This window comes from Mus pahari, chromosome 9, assembly GCF_900095145.1.
Source record: "Mus pahari chromosome 9, PAHARI_EIJ_v1.1, whole genome shotgun sequence".
In the NCBI taxonomy this organism is placed as follows: Eukaryota; Metazoa; Chordata; class Mammalia; order Rodentia; family Muridae; genus Mus; species Mus pahari.
In genome coordinates, this window is record NC_034598.1 from 14223464 (window position 1) to 14238601 (window position 15138).

Below are 15138 nucleotides of genomic sequence, written 5' to 3' on the forward strand. Positions count from 1 at the left end.
AGGGAGAGGGAGAGGGAGAGGGAGAAGGAGAAGGAGAAGGAGAAGGAGAAGGAGAAGGAGAAGGAGAAGGAGAAGGAGAAGGAGAAGAAGGAGAAGAAAGAGAAGAATGAAGACTTCAGTTAACTATTAATTCAGATGACTTGAAAAGTCTCACTGGGAGTAAATAAAGGCTCCAATAAAATTACTTAGACCTCTCATTTGTTTCTCTGCAAGTACCCCATACCACAACTATGTTATAAATATATTTTACTGAATACTTCGTATATGTAGTTGAACATAAAATTGAATTACAAAAAATGAGATTCTCACTAAACTGCTCAGAAAAACAAAAACAAAAAAAAAAAAACATAATCAGTTCTCCACTAGATACAGGTTTAGGAAATGACTTTCCGAATAGGACTCTGTTATCATAGAAACTAAAAACAATTGTCAAGAAGGACTTCATAACACTAAAATGTTTCTGTGTGGGTAGGACAAAAATAACCAAGTGAAAGAAACTCACAGAATGGCAGAGCATCTTTGCCAGGTATGTATCTGACAGAACACGACTATCCAGAACACATAAAGAACCAAAGAAACAGTCAGGAAAACCAATGACCTAATTAAACACTTGGCTATGGATCTGAGCAGAGTTCTCAATGAGATAAAATGGCTAAGAAATATCTAAAGAAAAATGTCCATCATCTTTAGCAGCTTAAATAAATATTAATTTCAAAAGTCTTTCATGCTTCATTTTGTCCCTAAGATCATGAGAAAAACTGACAGCTGACAGTGCAACATATAGAATAAAGTTGGAAAGGAAATCTTAGAAGCATATCATCACCACCAATGGACCTATAGGGCCTAATGACTTCTGAGAGTAAGACAGTTGGTTTTTCCTAAGAGTACTTAAATCTATACATACAAGCAACACTTGACTCAATAGTAGATTACATTTATATATTTGAGTGTATGTGTAATCAAAACGGGATCATCAATTGCAGAGACAGTGAGGAGGAGAAATAATAGGAGTTAGAGAAAGAAGACAGGGCAGAGGATGAAGGAAGTAAAAGGCAGCAGAAAAAATATGTGGTTATATTTTAAAGATAACTTTGAAAGGTAGAGAAACTTCAGTAATTCTGTTTCTGCACTATATTTTAGAGATCATGAAAGACTTGAGAAAAGGGAGGATACAAGAGGTTATTTCAATGTTATATGTGATTTGCATAGTACAGAATAACAAATCATGACAACATATAATATCCCCAAGAGTTCCTGCTCACAAATAGTTGTACTATGCTGAGCAACCTGAGGTACTACTTATGCAACTAACCTACAGAACCCAGTCTTAGTTACTTTTTGTGTTACTGTAAAAAAAATCTGAAGTGAGAAAGGAATTTTTGCAAACTTCAACCAATTATGGAAGGTGAAATAGGCAGTATGGTAGCATACATTTGAAACAGGTGGTCATATTACATTCATAGTCAAGGAAGAAGAAGAAGAAGAAGAAGAAGAAGAAGAAGAAGAAGAAGAAGAAGAAGAAGAAGAAGAAGAAGAAGAAGAAGGAGGAGGAGGAGGAGGAAAGTAATTCAAGGTGCTGCTCATTTCTCTTTCTATATTTTACAGCCTAGGATCTTAAGTTAGGAAATGGTGCTATCCAAAGCAGGTGGGTCTTCTCAACTCCATTAGTACCATTGATATAATTAAGATAATCATTGTTAGAGATGTTCAGGCCTGTCATCCAAATAATTCTAAATTTGACAAGACAAGAGTTAAAACTAATGATTAAATATTTTTAGGAATTGTTGACTAGTACTCACATAAATTCATTCTTGACTTTGGTTATCAGCTTCAGTTATAACTATATTTTTTAATAGTCTAATTTTACATGGTTCTATAGCTAATTATACATGAATTTAGACTTCTCAAAGTAGGTTTAACTTAAAAAGTGAATTGAAATTAGATAACAAATTGACAAAAACATATTTTTCTAGTAGAAAATTAAAAATTCTATTTTGAAACAGTATCTATTTCATTGTAGAACTATAATGATGAGTGAACAATATTGATAACTATTATTTGTACATGTTTAAAGAAACATATAGTGTAAAATATCATATTGTACATTTATATTAATATGAATGATAAAATGTATGTAGTTGAAAGCAAGACAAAGCTATTTTATGTAAATATATATACCTGCAAATACATATACAAATGAACACAACCTTATAAAAACATCTTTACTTGAACAAAGTGCATGGTTAAAAATTGGAGTTAAATGGGTATATTGTTGCCACATGGAGTTCAGGGATATTGCTAAATGTGTGAAATGAGTAAAAAGTGTATTATTAGAAAACAAACTATGTACATCACTTTACTACATTTCTCAACTAGATATGCCTGGATTCTATCTCATGTATTCATTAGAAGCCACCTTCTAATGAAAATATGTACTTGATATTTTGAATTATTTAAAATTTCTCAGGAATACAGCTAAAAATCTCTTTTAGAAAGTGAAGGAGAAGCCGAGAGTTTGAGGCAGACTTAAAGGAATTAATAGCTGTTGTAGGTTAAATGAGAATGGACACATAGGCTCATATATATTTAGTGCCCACTTGGTGGATTGTTAAAGAATTGAGAGGAGTGGTCTTGTTGGAAGACATCGGACACCAAACACAGCTACAACTGAATAATCATAGAAAGTTTACTCATCTAACAATACTTTATGCAATGGCAAGAAATAACAATATGATAGGAAAATTGTGCGGAACATATTATACATCATTTTTTATATTTTGAAAGTATAGATACCCTCTTACTCTCTGAGGTCTCTCTATATAGCAATATTATTAGCATGATATATTATTTTACTAATAAATAAATGTCTGAATTTTTTTTTTTTGAAATACTGAACATTTAAAAAAAATTTTATTTCATCATTTTATGTGTATGAGTATTTTGCCTACAAGTATGTCTGGACCATATGCATGTCTGGCGCCCATGAAAGGCGAGAAGAGGGTGCTGAAAATTTAACCCAGTTCTTTTCAAGAACAACAAGTGCCTTTAACCACCAAGTCACCTCACTAGATAGATGCCTAGAGATAGATACATCCCCCTTCAAAGGATGTATAAGACCTATGAAAACTATAAAACAGTTGAGAGGACACAGAGACACACTGATTAAAAAGAAAAACTGATCATGAACCGCAAAGGAAAATAACAAGACTTGACAAACAAAAGTACACAAATTTTAATTGGTATTCTGTTTTAAAGAAACAGTAACATAAAGTATATCCTGCTATAACTGAGGCAACCTAAATATGCATAGACACTTTAGGATTATAATTCATTTCCTTACTAGAAATGATTTTATTGTTCGGTAGATAAACACCGGTTTTTGTAGCAGAACTGAAATATGAAAGAGTGTCCAATGCATGAAGGAACAGAGGTGGCTCAGGGTTGAGAGCATTTGCTGCACCTACAGAGGCCCTGGGTTCTGATCGCAGCACCCACATGAAGTCTATCAACCATCTGTAACTGCAGTTCTAGGAGATCTAAATGCTCTCTTCTAGTCTCAGTAGGCACCAGGAATGCATGTGTCTATGCACATGGTCCATAGATGGACACGTAGGGTGCACAGCTATATGCATTAAAAGTTAAAAAGAATAACACATATAGTATAGTCTCAAAATGTTTCACAGAAATGTACACATACTAACAGATAAAAAAAACACAACAGGTTAACATTTGATAAATCTAAGAAGGGGAATATGGGTATTCACTATATTTGTCTTACAATGTTTCAGTATGTATGAAAACAGTTAATATAAAAACTGAAGAGGGAAGAGGCCAGGCATATAGCATAGTAGTAGAGGCCTGCTTAGCATGCAGGAGATTCTGGGCTCAGTTACATACTTATTATATCACACTCACACACAAGTGTAAAGATTAAAAAAATAGGCCGAGCAGTGGTGGCACACACTTAGCTTGGGAAACCAGGTGGCTTGAGTGGTAAGGGCACTTGCCTCTTAAGCCTGACTGGTCACAGGAGTGTGATCCTTGGGATCTGTAAGGTGGAAGGAAAGAACTGAATGTCTGAAATTTTAAAGACACAATTATATTGTCATAAGAAAATAATTTGTTGCCAGGTGGAGTAGTACATGCTTTTCATCCCATCACTGATGATTGGTGGAGATTTGAAGAGGCTGGCAGATCTCTGTGATTTCAAGCTAGTCTGCTCTAAAAAGCAAATTCAAGACTGTCAGGGCTTGTTACACAGACAAACTGTCTTGAAAAACTAATAAAAATATTTTATGGATGAATTGTAATTTTACACCAGAACAATTAGGATTAAATCAGAATTAAATTAGGATAGTATAGAGATAAACCAAAAGTGTTGATAGGAGTAAATATTAATAAATAATACAAAACAATTGGAGAATATAAATACAAATTCATTATTTGCAAGTGTTTCCTCTTTTCCAACATCGCCACTTATGTGTCCACATATCATTGCCATCATGCCACATGTGCAGGGTTAAATTACAGTGTCAATTTTGACACTTTAATGAGATATCAAAAATGAGGATGAAGTATCAGTGACGTTTAGGCAAATTACTGAAAGCTATGGGGAAAAGCATTTAGTATTAGAAGTGACCTTGTACAGAAAGCCAGAGCTGAGGGAAGGAAGTCTTCTCAATGAACTTGTCAGGGAATTTTGCCTAACCTATGTAGAAATTTTGAATTAGTGTGGAGTTGTCCAGTACTGGCAGTTTGGACTCTTGCTCATCTAAGATCCATAGTATAGGCTAATATGGACAAAACCTTACACATGCAAGTTCTCAGAGTACCAAGGGTTTAGAGCTCCAGGCTTCAGAAACCAGAATTATGTTGAAGGTAGTTACTTTCAAAATTATTACCAGGAGAGATGGTTTGAAAATCACTGTGACTTTTAGCTTCTATAAAAGAAGCTTTAGCAGAGTAAGTACTTGCTCTTGGGTGCACATCTTTAGCTTATCTGTCAGCCCTACCAGTGTTACATTTCAAGCCTTGCAAGCATTAAATTTCAAGGGCATCTGATGCTAGAGCTCCCAGTTATAGAATTTGGAGCCCTTCATCTTTGAAAGTTGCTGTTATTCCAATGCTAGTGTAAAGATTTTTCTAGACCCTTGTCCCTTAAGCCTTGGTACCTCACTGAAGTGTGACTTCATACAAGGCTGTACATTGTTGGTCTGTAGCTACCAACGTCCTTGATGTGATTGGAAAGTGTGATTTCAGCCAAGGTTTTGATGCAGTTTTACAGCTACCAGTGCCTAAATGTGACTGTAAAGTTTTCAAAACCTTTAAGCTTTTATGAGGACTGTGCATGTGGTTTACACAAATGGGACTACTTGGCTGATAGCATTTTTTCATGGCTGCCAGGCATAAAGGAAGAACTTTTCAATTAGTTTACATCTTGGCAGTTTAATCACTCATAGAAACCATTAAGAAAATTTGTGAAGCAAATATTTTAAAAAGTTAAAGTTACTTAACCATATCCAATAAGGCTTCATGGTATCTACTTACAGAGGTCATGATCCCAGGAAAGGTTCTTCCTGTTGATCTACCTTAAAGACCTGTGATAGCTACGATTAAAACATCAGGATTAAATTAAACAGGAAACATAAGTAGAGCTGAAATTTGAAGCTATTTCATGTCAAACTGAGGTTATAATGGGAGACCTTATGAATTGGTAAATTGGAGGCTGTTGAATCCATACAGTTACTACTACATCATGACTGCTGGTTGTCTCTGGGACTGCTGCTGTGACATGGACATTATCTAAGGTCAAGAAGAAGACCAAGCATGGAGCAGAAAATTGATAGTATTGCATAGCACCCCTTGCTACATCTTCATTACAATTTCTGACTATGATAAAAACATATAGACAGGATTTTGTACCCATCTCCTATATTCTATGTGAAGAATTCTCTAGAGAATTATAATATATCATAAAGAAAAGATGGTCACCATGTTTGATAAACTGACAATAGATCTATCAACATAATATTAAATAGTGGCAGCTCTATAATCTCATTGAACTTAAAATAGACATTGTTAGTTCTTTTTATTAACTCATTCATTATACTACATATTCATTTGATATATTAAGAAATAAACTGTTATTATTCTTGGCACTGTATAATTTGGTTAAATGAATAAAGCAGTTTGTGGTGCAAATCCATATACAATGATAGGTATTATACATTTTAAAATCATATACTGAAAGGAAATTAAGTATCTAACCCCACCACCTATTGTCTTATGTTTCTCTCTCAGTCCCTCTATCTCTTCTCTCCCTTATCTCTGTCTCTGTTTTTCTCCTTCTTTCACTATTTCAACCTAGGTACCTGAAATAAAATAATTAATTAAAATTGTTGGAGACTTACTACCCTTATGTCATTAACCAAATGTCTGTAGCAATTTTATGTGTCTTAAATATGTTCTTAAATATTAAACTATTATTCCATGTTGGTGTCAAAAACTGTTGACCAACATATAAATAAAACATAGTAAATTTGTTTTCATTAGAAAGCTTTCCAAGAACAATCCTGTTTTTCATGCTAATCTTCTTATAGGTAACCTCTAGGAACTTCTTGAAGATGAGAGGCACACAGTTTGACTGTCAGCTTCATATTTCTTCCCCTGGGATCATTCTACTGTTTCTAGCAAGCTTAACATAATCTCTATGTAAATAAATCTATTCTTTTGTATTTCTTAGCCTTATCTATCAAGTCCCATTTCAAAAATGTGGATATGAACAAAATAACTATACAGATAGAGAAATTCATGAAAGCATGCACCAGATTTGAATATTAATGCAGCAAATTCTTTGTCTTTGTAGAGGTAAAATCAAGATCAAGTAGGACAAATGTTTTGCAATGATAACAGACAACTAGGCCCTTATTAATTGTTCTATAACTAAACAAATAATATTATAAAATAGGTCAGAAGTTTTTCAAATAAACGTATTTTCATATTGTAAAATATCTAATAATATTTTCAGTTTAAGTGTTTAAAAGTTTAGGAATGTAATCATACGTCATGCATATAAAATATTATTATTCCTATCATATGACCATCACTTGGTAAAATGTCAGGAGACTCATGATGACATAAGGACAGATAATCGGTTTATATAAGAAGATAACTTGTGGGTGTAATTAGGATTTCTTAAAGTTTCTACAATAAACACATACAACATACATATACACAAATGTATATAAACATATACAAGCTCTAATAGGTGAAAAGAAGAGATAAAAAATTTATAACATAGATTAATATGAGCTATTTAGTAATATTTTAATAGCTTTAAAAAAGAACAGATACCTTCTACCATAATAGTAAGAATATATTAATGTGTATGTATGATGACACAATTAGATATCAAATGTATATTTTAATGATGCACTGAAGATATTAGACAGTTTGTAAATTGTAGTTCAAAACCATATTCCATGTAAAAATTTCAACCATTTGCACGTGTAATACTTATAGAATATTAATTGATACTAATGTGAGAAAGCCACTCATTTAATAGATTAAATGCATAAAGTTGATTTTCATTTTCTTTTCAGGTAAGGATTGAATATATATAGTTATTGGATTAAGAAGGTAAAAAGATTAAAAAAATAAACTGATAAAAGCATGGGATTGTGGAATAATCTATACTCAGGTTTCCATGCTGAAAGAAATACAACAGAAGTTGAATATGTTTTATATTTAGATTTTCACTATTTCAAATTAATTAACTAATTAATATTTTGTTTATTTTAGTTATTTAGATTTCAAATGTTATCCCCCTTCCCAATTTCCCTTCTGCAAACCCCCTACCCCACCCTTCTCCATTCACCATTCAACTGCTCTACATCCTACACCTCCTCCCCACCCTACCCCATCTCCCCATGAATGCCCGGACCCCATACCCCACCTGAACTCTTAACTTCCTGGGGCCTCCCATCTTTCAAGGGTTAGGTGCATCATCTCTGAATGAACACAGATCCAGAAGTCCTCTATAGTATGTGTGTTCAGGGCTTCACATCAGCTGGTGTATGCTGTCTGTTTGTTGTTCCAGTGTTTGAATGATCTTGGGGGTTCAGATTAATTGAGAGTTTTGGACCTCCTATTGGATCACCATTCTCCTCAGCTTCTTTCAGCCTTCCTTAATTCAAGAACAGGGTCAGCTGCTTCTGTCTGTTAGATCCCCTTTTGTGAGCACTCCCAAATTTTTTATAATTATTTTACTTTATATATAATGGCATTTTTCTTGCATGTATATCTGTATACCAATTATGTGCAATTGTGTGGTTTGTGTTCAGAAGAAGGTCAAAGATCCTTTGAAATAGTTACACATAGATGGTTATAAGCCACAATCTCTGAATTGAGAACCAAACCTAAGCCCTATATAAGAGTCAAAAAAGTTCCTAACCACTGCACCATTTCTCTTGCTTTAAAACCAATATTTACTAATTGCATATATCAACCACACCATGTAGTATTAATCTTTTAGTATTTATAATGAATATTACTTTAGAACCTATGAAAATAGTATTATATTTTAAAATATTTTGCTTAATATTATTTATATAATATTTATCTAGATTGTTTTACTGACAAAGTAACATATTTATTATTTACATAATACACTTTGGAAGTTCATGTACATGTAGGTTAATGACTATAATTAATTATTTGCCTTATATCCCATAATTACTATTTTGGGGAAGATAATTTTCCCCAAATTTAAAATATAAGGTACTTATTTTCTTAATGTTTATAATTACTTTTGTTAGTTTAGTTATGATTCCTTCCAAATGGCCAATAGAGAATACTTCTAAAAATAACAAATAGGCTTTTTATTTGCAAGCATTTTTGTATCATTTAAATAATATTATGTCTACATTTTAAATGATAACACAAAATATTTTCCTGGGTATGGATGAATTATGAACACCCCACAATATTCTTAGAGAAATATCTGAAATGGCTAAGAAAATAATTAGTTTCACATTCTTAGCTATCAAAAAACACACATCAAAACAACTTTGAGATATTATTTTATATCTGTTGTTAGGTGAATATCAATAGTACAAGTGACAGCTCATGCTGATAGGATGCAGAATAAAAAACATAATCATCCATTGCTGGTGGGAATATGAGTATGTATAGCCACTATGAAAAACACTGTAGTGGTTCTTCAGGAAGATGGGAATTGATCTACCTCAAGATCCAGCTATACCATGATTATACAGGTTTTCATTGGATGCTTCATCCTTCCATAAGGTCACTTTCTTAAACATGTCCATTGTTATTCTTTTCATAATAACCAGAAAGAACCTAGATTTCCCTCAATAGAAGAATAGTTTAGGAAAATGTGGTATATTGTGGATAGCCCTGGGGCTCCTTGTATTTTGATGCTAATTCTGATCACCTGGGAGGAGCTGTGATCAAGGAGTTGATCAGTACTAGGTTACTTCCTGTGAACCTTCTCTCCACCTTAATTCCTAAAATAAAGGCTAGAGCCAGTGATTGGTCAGGAGGAAGGAAGGTGGAGTTGAAAATTTAGGAGAGAAGGAGGAGGGGGAAGAATAGAGGAAAACAGAGGAAGAGGTAGAAGGAAAATGGAGCAGAAGCACTTGGCCTGGAGAAACCACAAGTTCTAAGGGGTCTCATAGATGGGGAAGATGGTAGTGTAGTGATAGGTCTGCCCAATCTAGGTGTGCACTTTGTCCTCATATCCATTGAATCATGTTGTCTTTTTCCAGGCTTATTTGGTTTGAAGAATTACTGTAAAAGTGGTATATTTACAAAATGGAGCATTACTTAGATATTAATAGAGAAGACATGAAGAGTTAGATAGGGAAATATATAAAACTAAAAAAAAAAAAAGTCCTAAATGAGATATCCCAACTCAGAAAAACAAATGTGGTATTTATTCATTTACATTGTGTTGTAGCTGTGAAGACTTTCATAACCAAGCTATAATCTACAGGACCACAGAGAGTAGATATGGAGTATGGGACTAGAAAGAACACATAGATCTTGTTAGATAAATAAAATAGAATAGATGGATTGACAGGCGGAGGCTGAAATACAGAATCAAGTGGAGTTGAAAAAGGTAAAAGGGTTTCTTGAAATACAGGAGAGACTACAAAAATTAGGAAGCATTTTTTGGGGTAGTATGTAAACTTAATATAATAATAAGTTATTAAAATATATGAATTCATCAAAATGAAACCTCCAAGTAACAGAGAAGACTGAGTCTAAATTGAATATCTCTTGTCACCAAGTGAAACTTCCAGTTCTTGGACACTGGGTTACATCTAATTGTTTGGTTGGTCAAAGGGCCCCATAGAAATACGGAAACACAGGTTTTTGCATAGCCTATAGGCTGTTCTACACAAACTCACAGATACCATTGTTGAAGAAAATACCTACAGAACTACTTGAAAGTGAAGATGTCAAGCTGGTGCCCCCAATAGAGACTTTACCCTTAAATTCTTGGGTAAAATACCTTGGGTAAAGGAACATACTCTCCATGAACCCAAAAGGTAAAAAATAAACACAGTTCAGTCAAACTTTATTTATGATAGTGTACTGCCTAAAAAATATGCTAGGGTAATGAAGGCATGAAGCTTTAGAAGTAACTAACCAATAACAGATTTAACATGAAGCCCAGTTCATGAGATAAGACCCATACTCAGTATTTTTTGGGTGACCAAGTACTTGAGACTAGATAGCTTATGGACTTAGGGTAAAACCAAACAATATTGATTAAAAACAAGAAAGAAAGAAAAAATGATGTAGTAATAAATGAAATTATTTTTAATGATATAGTGGAATACTCCTACATAGCATTGCTCCCTTATCAAAAAAGAAGTTTCCTCCTGTACCATAAGGGAACAAACATGGAGTTCTCCAATTATACAGTGTGAAAGACTGAGAGACCATGTAATACCCAGTAGATAAATGGGATGTTTACATTAGTTCCCTACACTCAGAGCTCAGGGTACCCTATGGAAGAATACACAGAAAGAGTACAAGAGCCAGGAAAAATAGACACCACCATAAAAAAAAAAATAAGACCTTCTAAATCAATATAAACAAAGCTCATATGAACTCACTGAGACTAAAGCAATATGAACAGTGCTTTCAAGGAGCTGGACTAGGACCTCTGATCTTATCTTTTGGCTCCCATTTTAGTGTTTTAATGGGATATCTGTGAAAATGTGTTTTATTTCCTCAGATAAGGGGATGAGATGAGAGCCTTACCCAAGCTATGTTAACTCTGTTCTAACTATCCCTATGCCTAAGTCTGAGCCTGGAAGGCAGAAACCTCCATACAATCTAACCTTCCAAACTGGTTTATTTAGTCTGGGTGCTCTTGGCTTTTGACTGAATTGTTCTGCTTGGCCTCATAGTAACTTATGCAAATGTTCTCATCTTCTGACTCTGTCTCATTCTCTGGCTTATTTTGCCTTCACTGGTATCTAGCTCATTTTTACACAATCTATCTTTGTAAAACTGTTCCTCCAAAACTGCCATATAGACACATGACCACCACAACCTCTCTCTCCCTGTACTTCTCTTAAGTAGCTGTCTTTTCTGTGCTGTTCTTATGTGATTTGGGTGTATCCTATCTCTGACTCATTCTGTCAAATCTTTCTCTGATTAATCACTTTGTATGCCTATCACTTTGATGTCACTTACAAACATATCTGCTTCCTTCTACAAACTAATCTTATATTAGGTATTGAAAGTATGTTCTAAGGGCATGTCCGTACTTGATTCAGATCATACTGTAATCCACTGTGTGTCTGCATTCCTGCTGGATCATGTGGACCTAGAAGAACTTTGGGTCTCTTCCAGTGCCAGAGTAGTCATGTTGCTGGATTAAAATTTCTCTAAATTTCTGAGTGTGCAAAGGAGTTTGTCTTTGTCTTGAAGGTGTGCCTCATGAACTCTTTCATTTCTGTTGGTTTGTCTTGCCCAAATTTGATATGATTTTTTGTTGTTATATGATTTTTTGTTTGATATAATATTTTTGTTATATTTAAAGGAGGAATTAATGAATCAGTTAATTAATTAATTAATTAAATCCTAGCCACTAGGATAACTGTTAACATCTGATATGTCTCTTTTACCTGCTAGGAGAAGGAAAATTAGTTTTCTTCATTATAGTGACTGGATTTAGCAAGCACAGCAGGGCAGGCCTTATCTTCAGTGATAGATAAACATCATATACTTAGATTCTCGTGTGTTACTCTGTGTATGTGTGTGTGTGTGTGTGTGTGTGTGTACTTTTATTTGGTTCACTTTGGTGGTTTTATTTAATGTGTTTTTACTCATGGTTTGGGATGTTATTTTTAAGTTTTGATTGTTTACTGGCAAAGAATTTAAAGTTAGGTGGGTAGGTAGAAGGGGAAAGGGAAAATACAATAAAATATATTTAAATTGGAAAACTATTTTAATAATTATACATACAATATATAAAGTATATGAAACACATTTTAAAAGTCTTACATATTACTGCATTCCCTATAGTTTAGTACTCTCTCACTGTGACTCTACGACACTTTCATGGTTAATAAAAATAAAATTAGTGTAAAGTTCCTAGATGAATACAGACAGTTCATTACCGATATCATATATATATATATATATATATATATATATATATATATATATATATATATATAGTTTTAGAGCTTTATTATAGAAAGGCAGGGGGGAAAGAAAGAGGTAGAAAGAGACAGAAAGAGAGGGGGGGAGGGGGAGGGAGGGGGGAGGGAGAGAGAGAGAGAGGGAGGGACTGGCCATGGCCTAGAGGAGAGAAGGGGGAAGAGAGAGAGAGAGGAAAGGCAAGAGAGGAAGAGGGAGAGAGAGCAAGAGACAGGAGCTAGGAGAGGAGGGTAAGGGGATTAAAAGGAGTAAGGGCAAGAGAGCAAAAGACCAATATCTTTATATATTTCTCAAAGAACAACAACTAAAGCTTCAGATTAGAAAGTGAGAAAAAGACAAATTTATAACATTACTTTTTTTAAAGTATTACTACTTAATTTTTCTGTTTAATATTTGTCATTCTAAATGAAATATTTTTTATAAAATCATACAGTTTAGTTTTGCTTTTTGTCACTATACCGTCAAAATGAATTATGATCTAGAAAAATAAAATACAAAATGCATTAAAAGTGATTTAGATTAGCATGTTCATATAGTTTTGATGGCAGATTTTTAAATTCATAATTATTTATTTAAACACATCAATTATATTTTGCCAATATGCATTTTGTTTTTCATAAATTCTTACATTTACTTGTTATATTCTAAATAGTATGAGTAAATAAGTATTAACTTACAAATTATATTCAAATTGTATATAATTGTATTAATTTGTATTATATTAATATTAAAACTACAACCAAATATATATGCAAATTCTTATATTCAACATAGTGTGATTAAATGAGTGTTAAAATACAAATTATGACTTGGGGATTAGAGTTAGTTGTACTATTTTATCTCTCAAAAATTAACTAAAAGTTTAGAATAAGTATATCTTTCAAAAACAGTATAAAAGGGAAGTACTCTGAGATGTTCATATATTAAAGGTGAGAACTTAGTAGTGTTATTTTTGTAATAGAATGTTTCCATTGAAATAAAATTAAGAAAACTTACTAGAGTCATAGTCTTTACCTGGTACATGGGTCTGTGTTCATATGCGAATTCCAAGACATATGCATTTTTGTTTATCTATCAGAATAAAAATTATTGATGAAATTATTTGTGCTTAGAATTTTATCAACTTCTTAAAGTTATCAAAAATTTCAGGTTTCATGTGCTTTCACATGGTCTTTCTTCTGTAAATCCTATAACCACTTGAATATACATGATTAAGTTCAAATTTTATGAACTAACTGTAGGAACTTTAGAGACAAAAATAGTACCAAAAACCATATTTTTATGAATACTCAGAAATGAACAAAACTAGAAGAAAATGACTATGATGATGAACCCAAAACTGCAAATGTATTTAAAAAATCTTAGAGACTATTTAATAATCAGAAGTTTAAGAATTTGAATTTAGATCTTCCTAATAAAACTCTAAGAGTACCAAACACTGCTGAATGTTGAAATCATGTCCTGTTTGTAAGTACTGCCTATATATTATATATATCATTAGTGCTATGTAATCACAAGATAGACAGGCAAGTGAAAAAGGACTTATGGAAAAATAAGATGGATTTAAAACAGAAACAGTTATTTCAAGGAAAAGTTGGCAGAATATGTTGAATATCATTTTTTCCTCAAATTTTGGTTGGGCCTTTTTACCTACAATTTTATGAAATGAAGTTCATAAATATAATGGTTTAATAAATTTTCTTATTATTCTAACCAAACACCGGCAAGGAAGCAATTGATGGGTTAGGTTTATTTTGACTCATTGTCTGAGGGTACAGTTTACCTTGGCAAGGAAAGAATAGCTTCAGCACTGGATCAGCCAAGATAAAAGGAGAGAAGTCACTTGCTCACATTTGATACATCAATAAATGAATATGGGCCAAGACATGCTGCCAGGAAGTAAATCCCACAACTTGCTCATTGGAGATCCATTTTCTTAAGCTGGGGCTTACATACCTTTCTTTCTTTCTTTCTTTCTTTCTTTCTTTCTTTCTTTCTTTCTTTCTTTCTTTCTTTCTTTCTTTCTTTCTTTCCTTCTTTCTTTTTTGACTTTCCTTTCAAACTCCCTACATTTTTGCAAAACCAAAACTTCAAGAGAATTCACTCCCGTAACCCCTGACATGACATTTTTTCTACTGAAGCATGCATACAACTAATGAGCAAATTATAGTATATAATATGAGTAGCACTAAGCTATAAATTACTGGTTATTAAAAACAAAAACAAGTCAAGTTGGGTGGGCAATGTTTTGAAAGAGATATGAGGAGCTATGAGAGACATTCTTTCAAACCATGTAAATAATTTTACTGAAGATGTTTTAAAAGTATGAAATGGTATTTATTATGAAATTCTCAAGGAATAGATGCTTTTTAGACTAATAGACAATTCTGTCTTGACCTACCAAGAGTTTTGATCTGAGAAATTCAGCAAGAA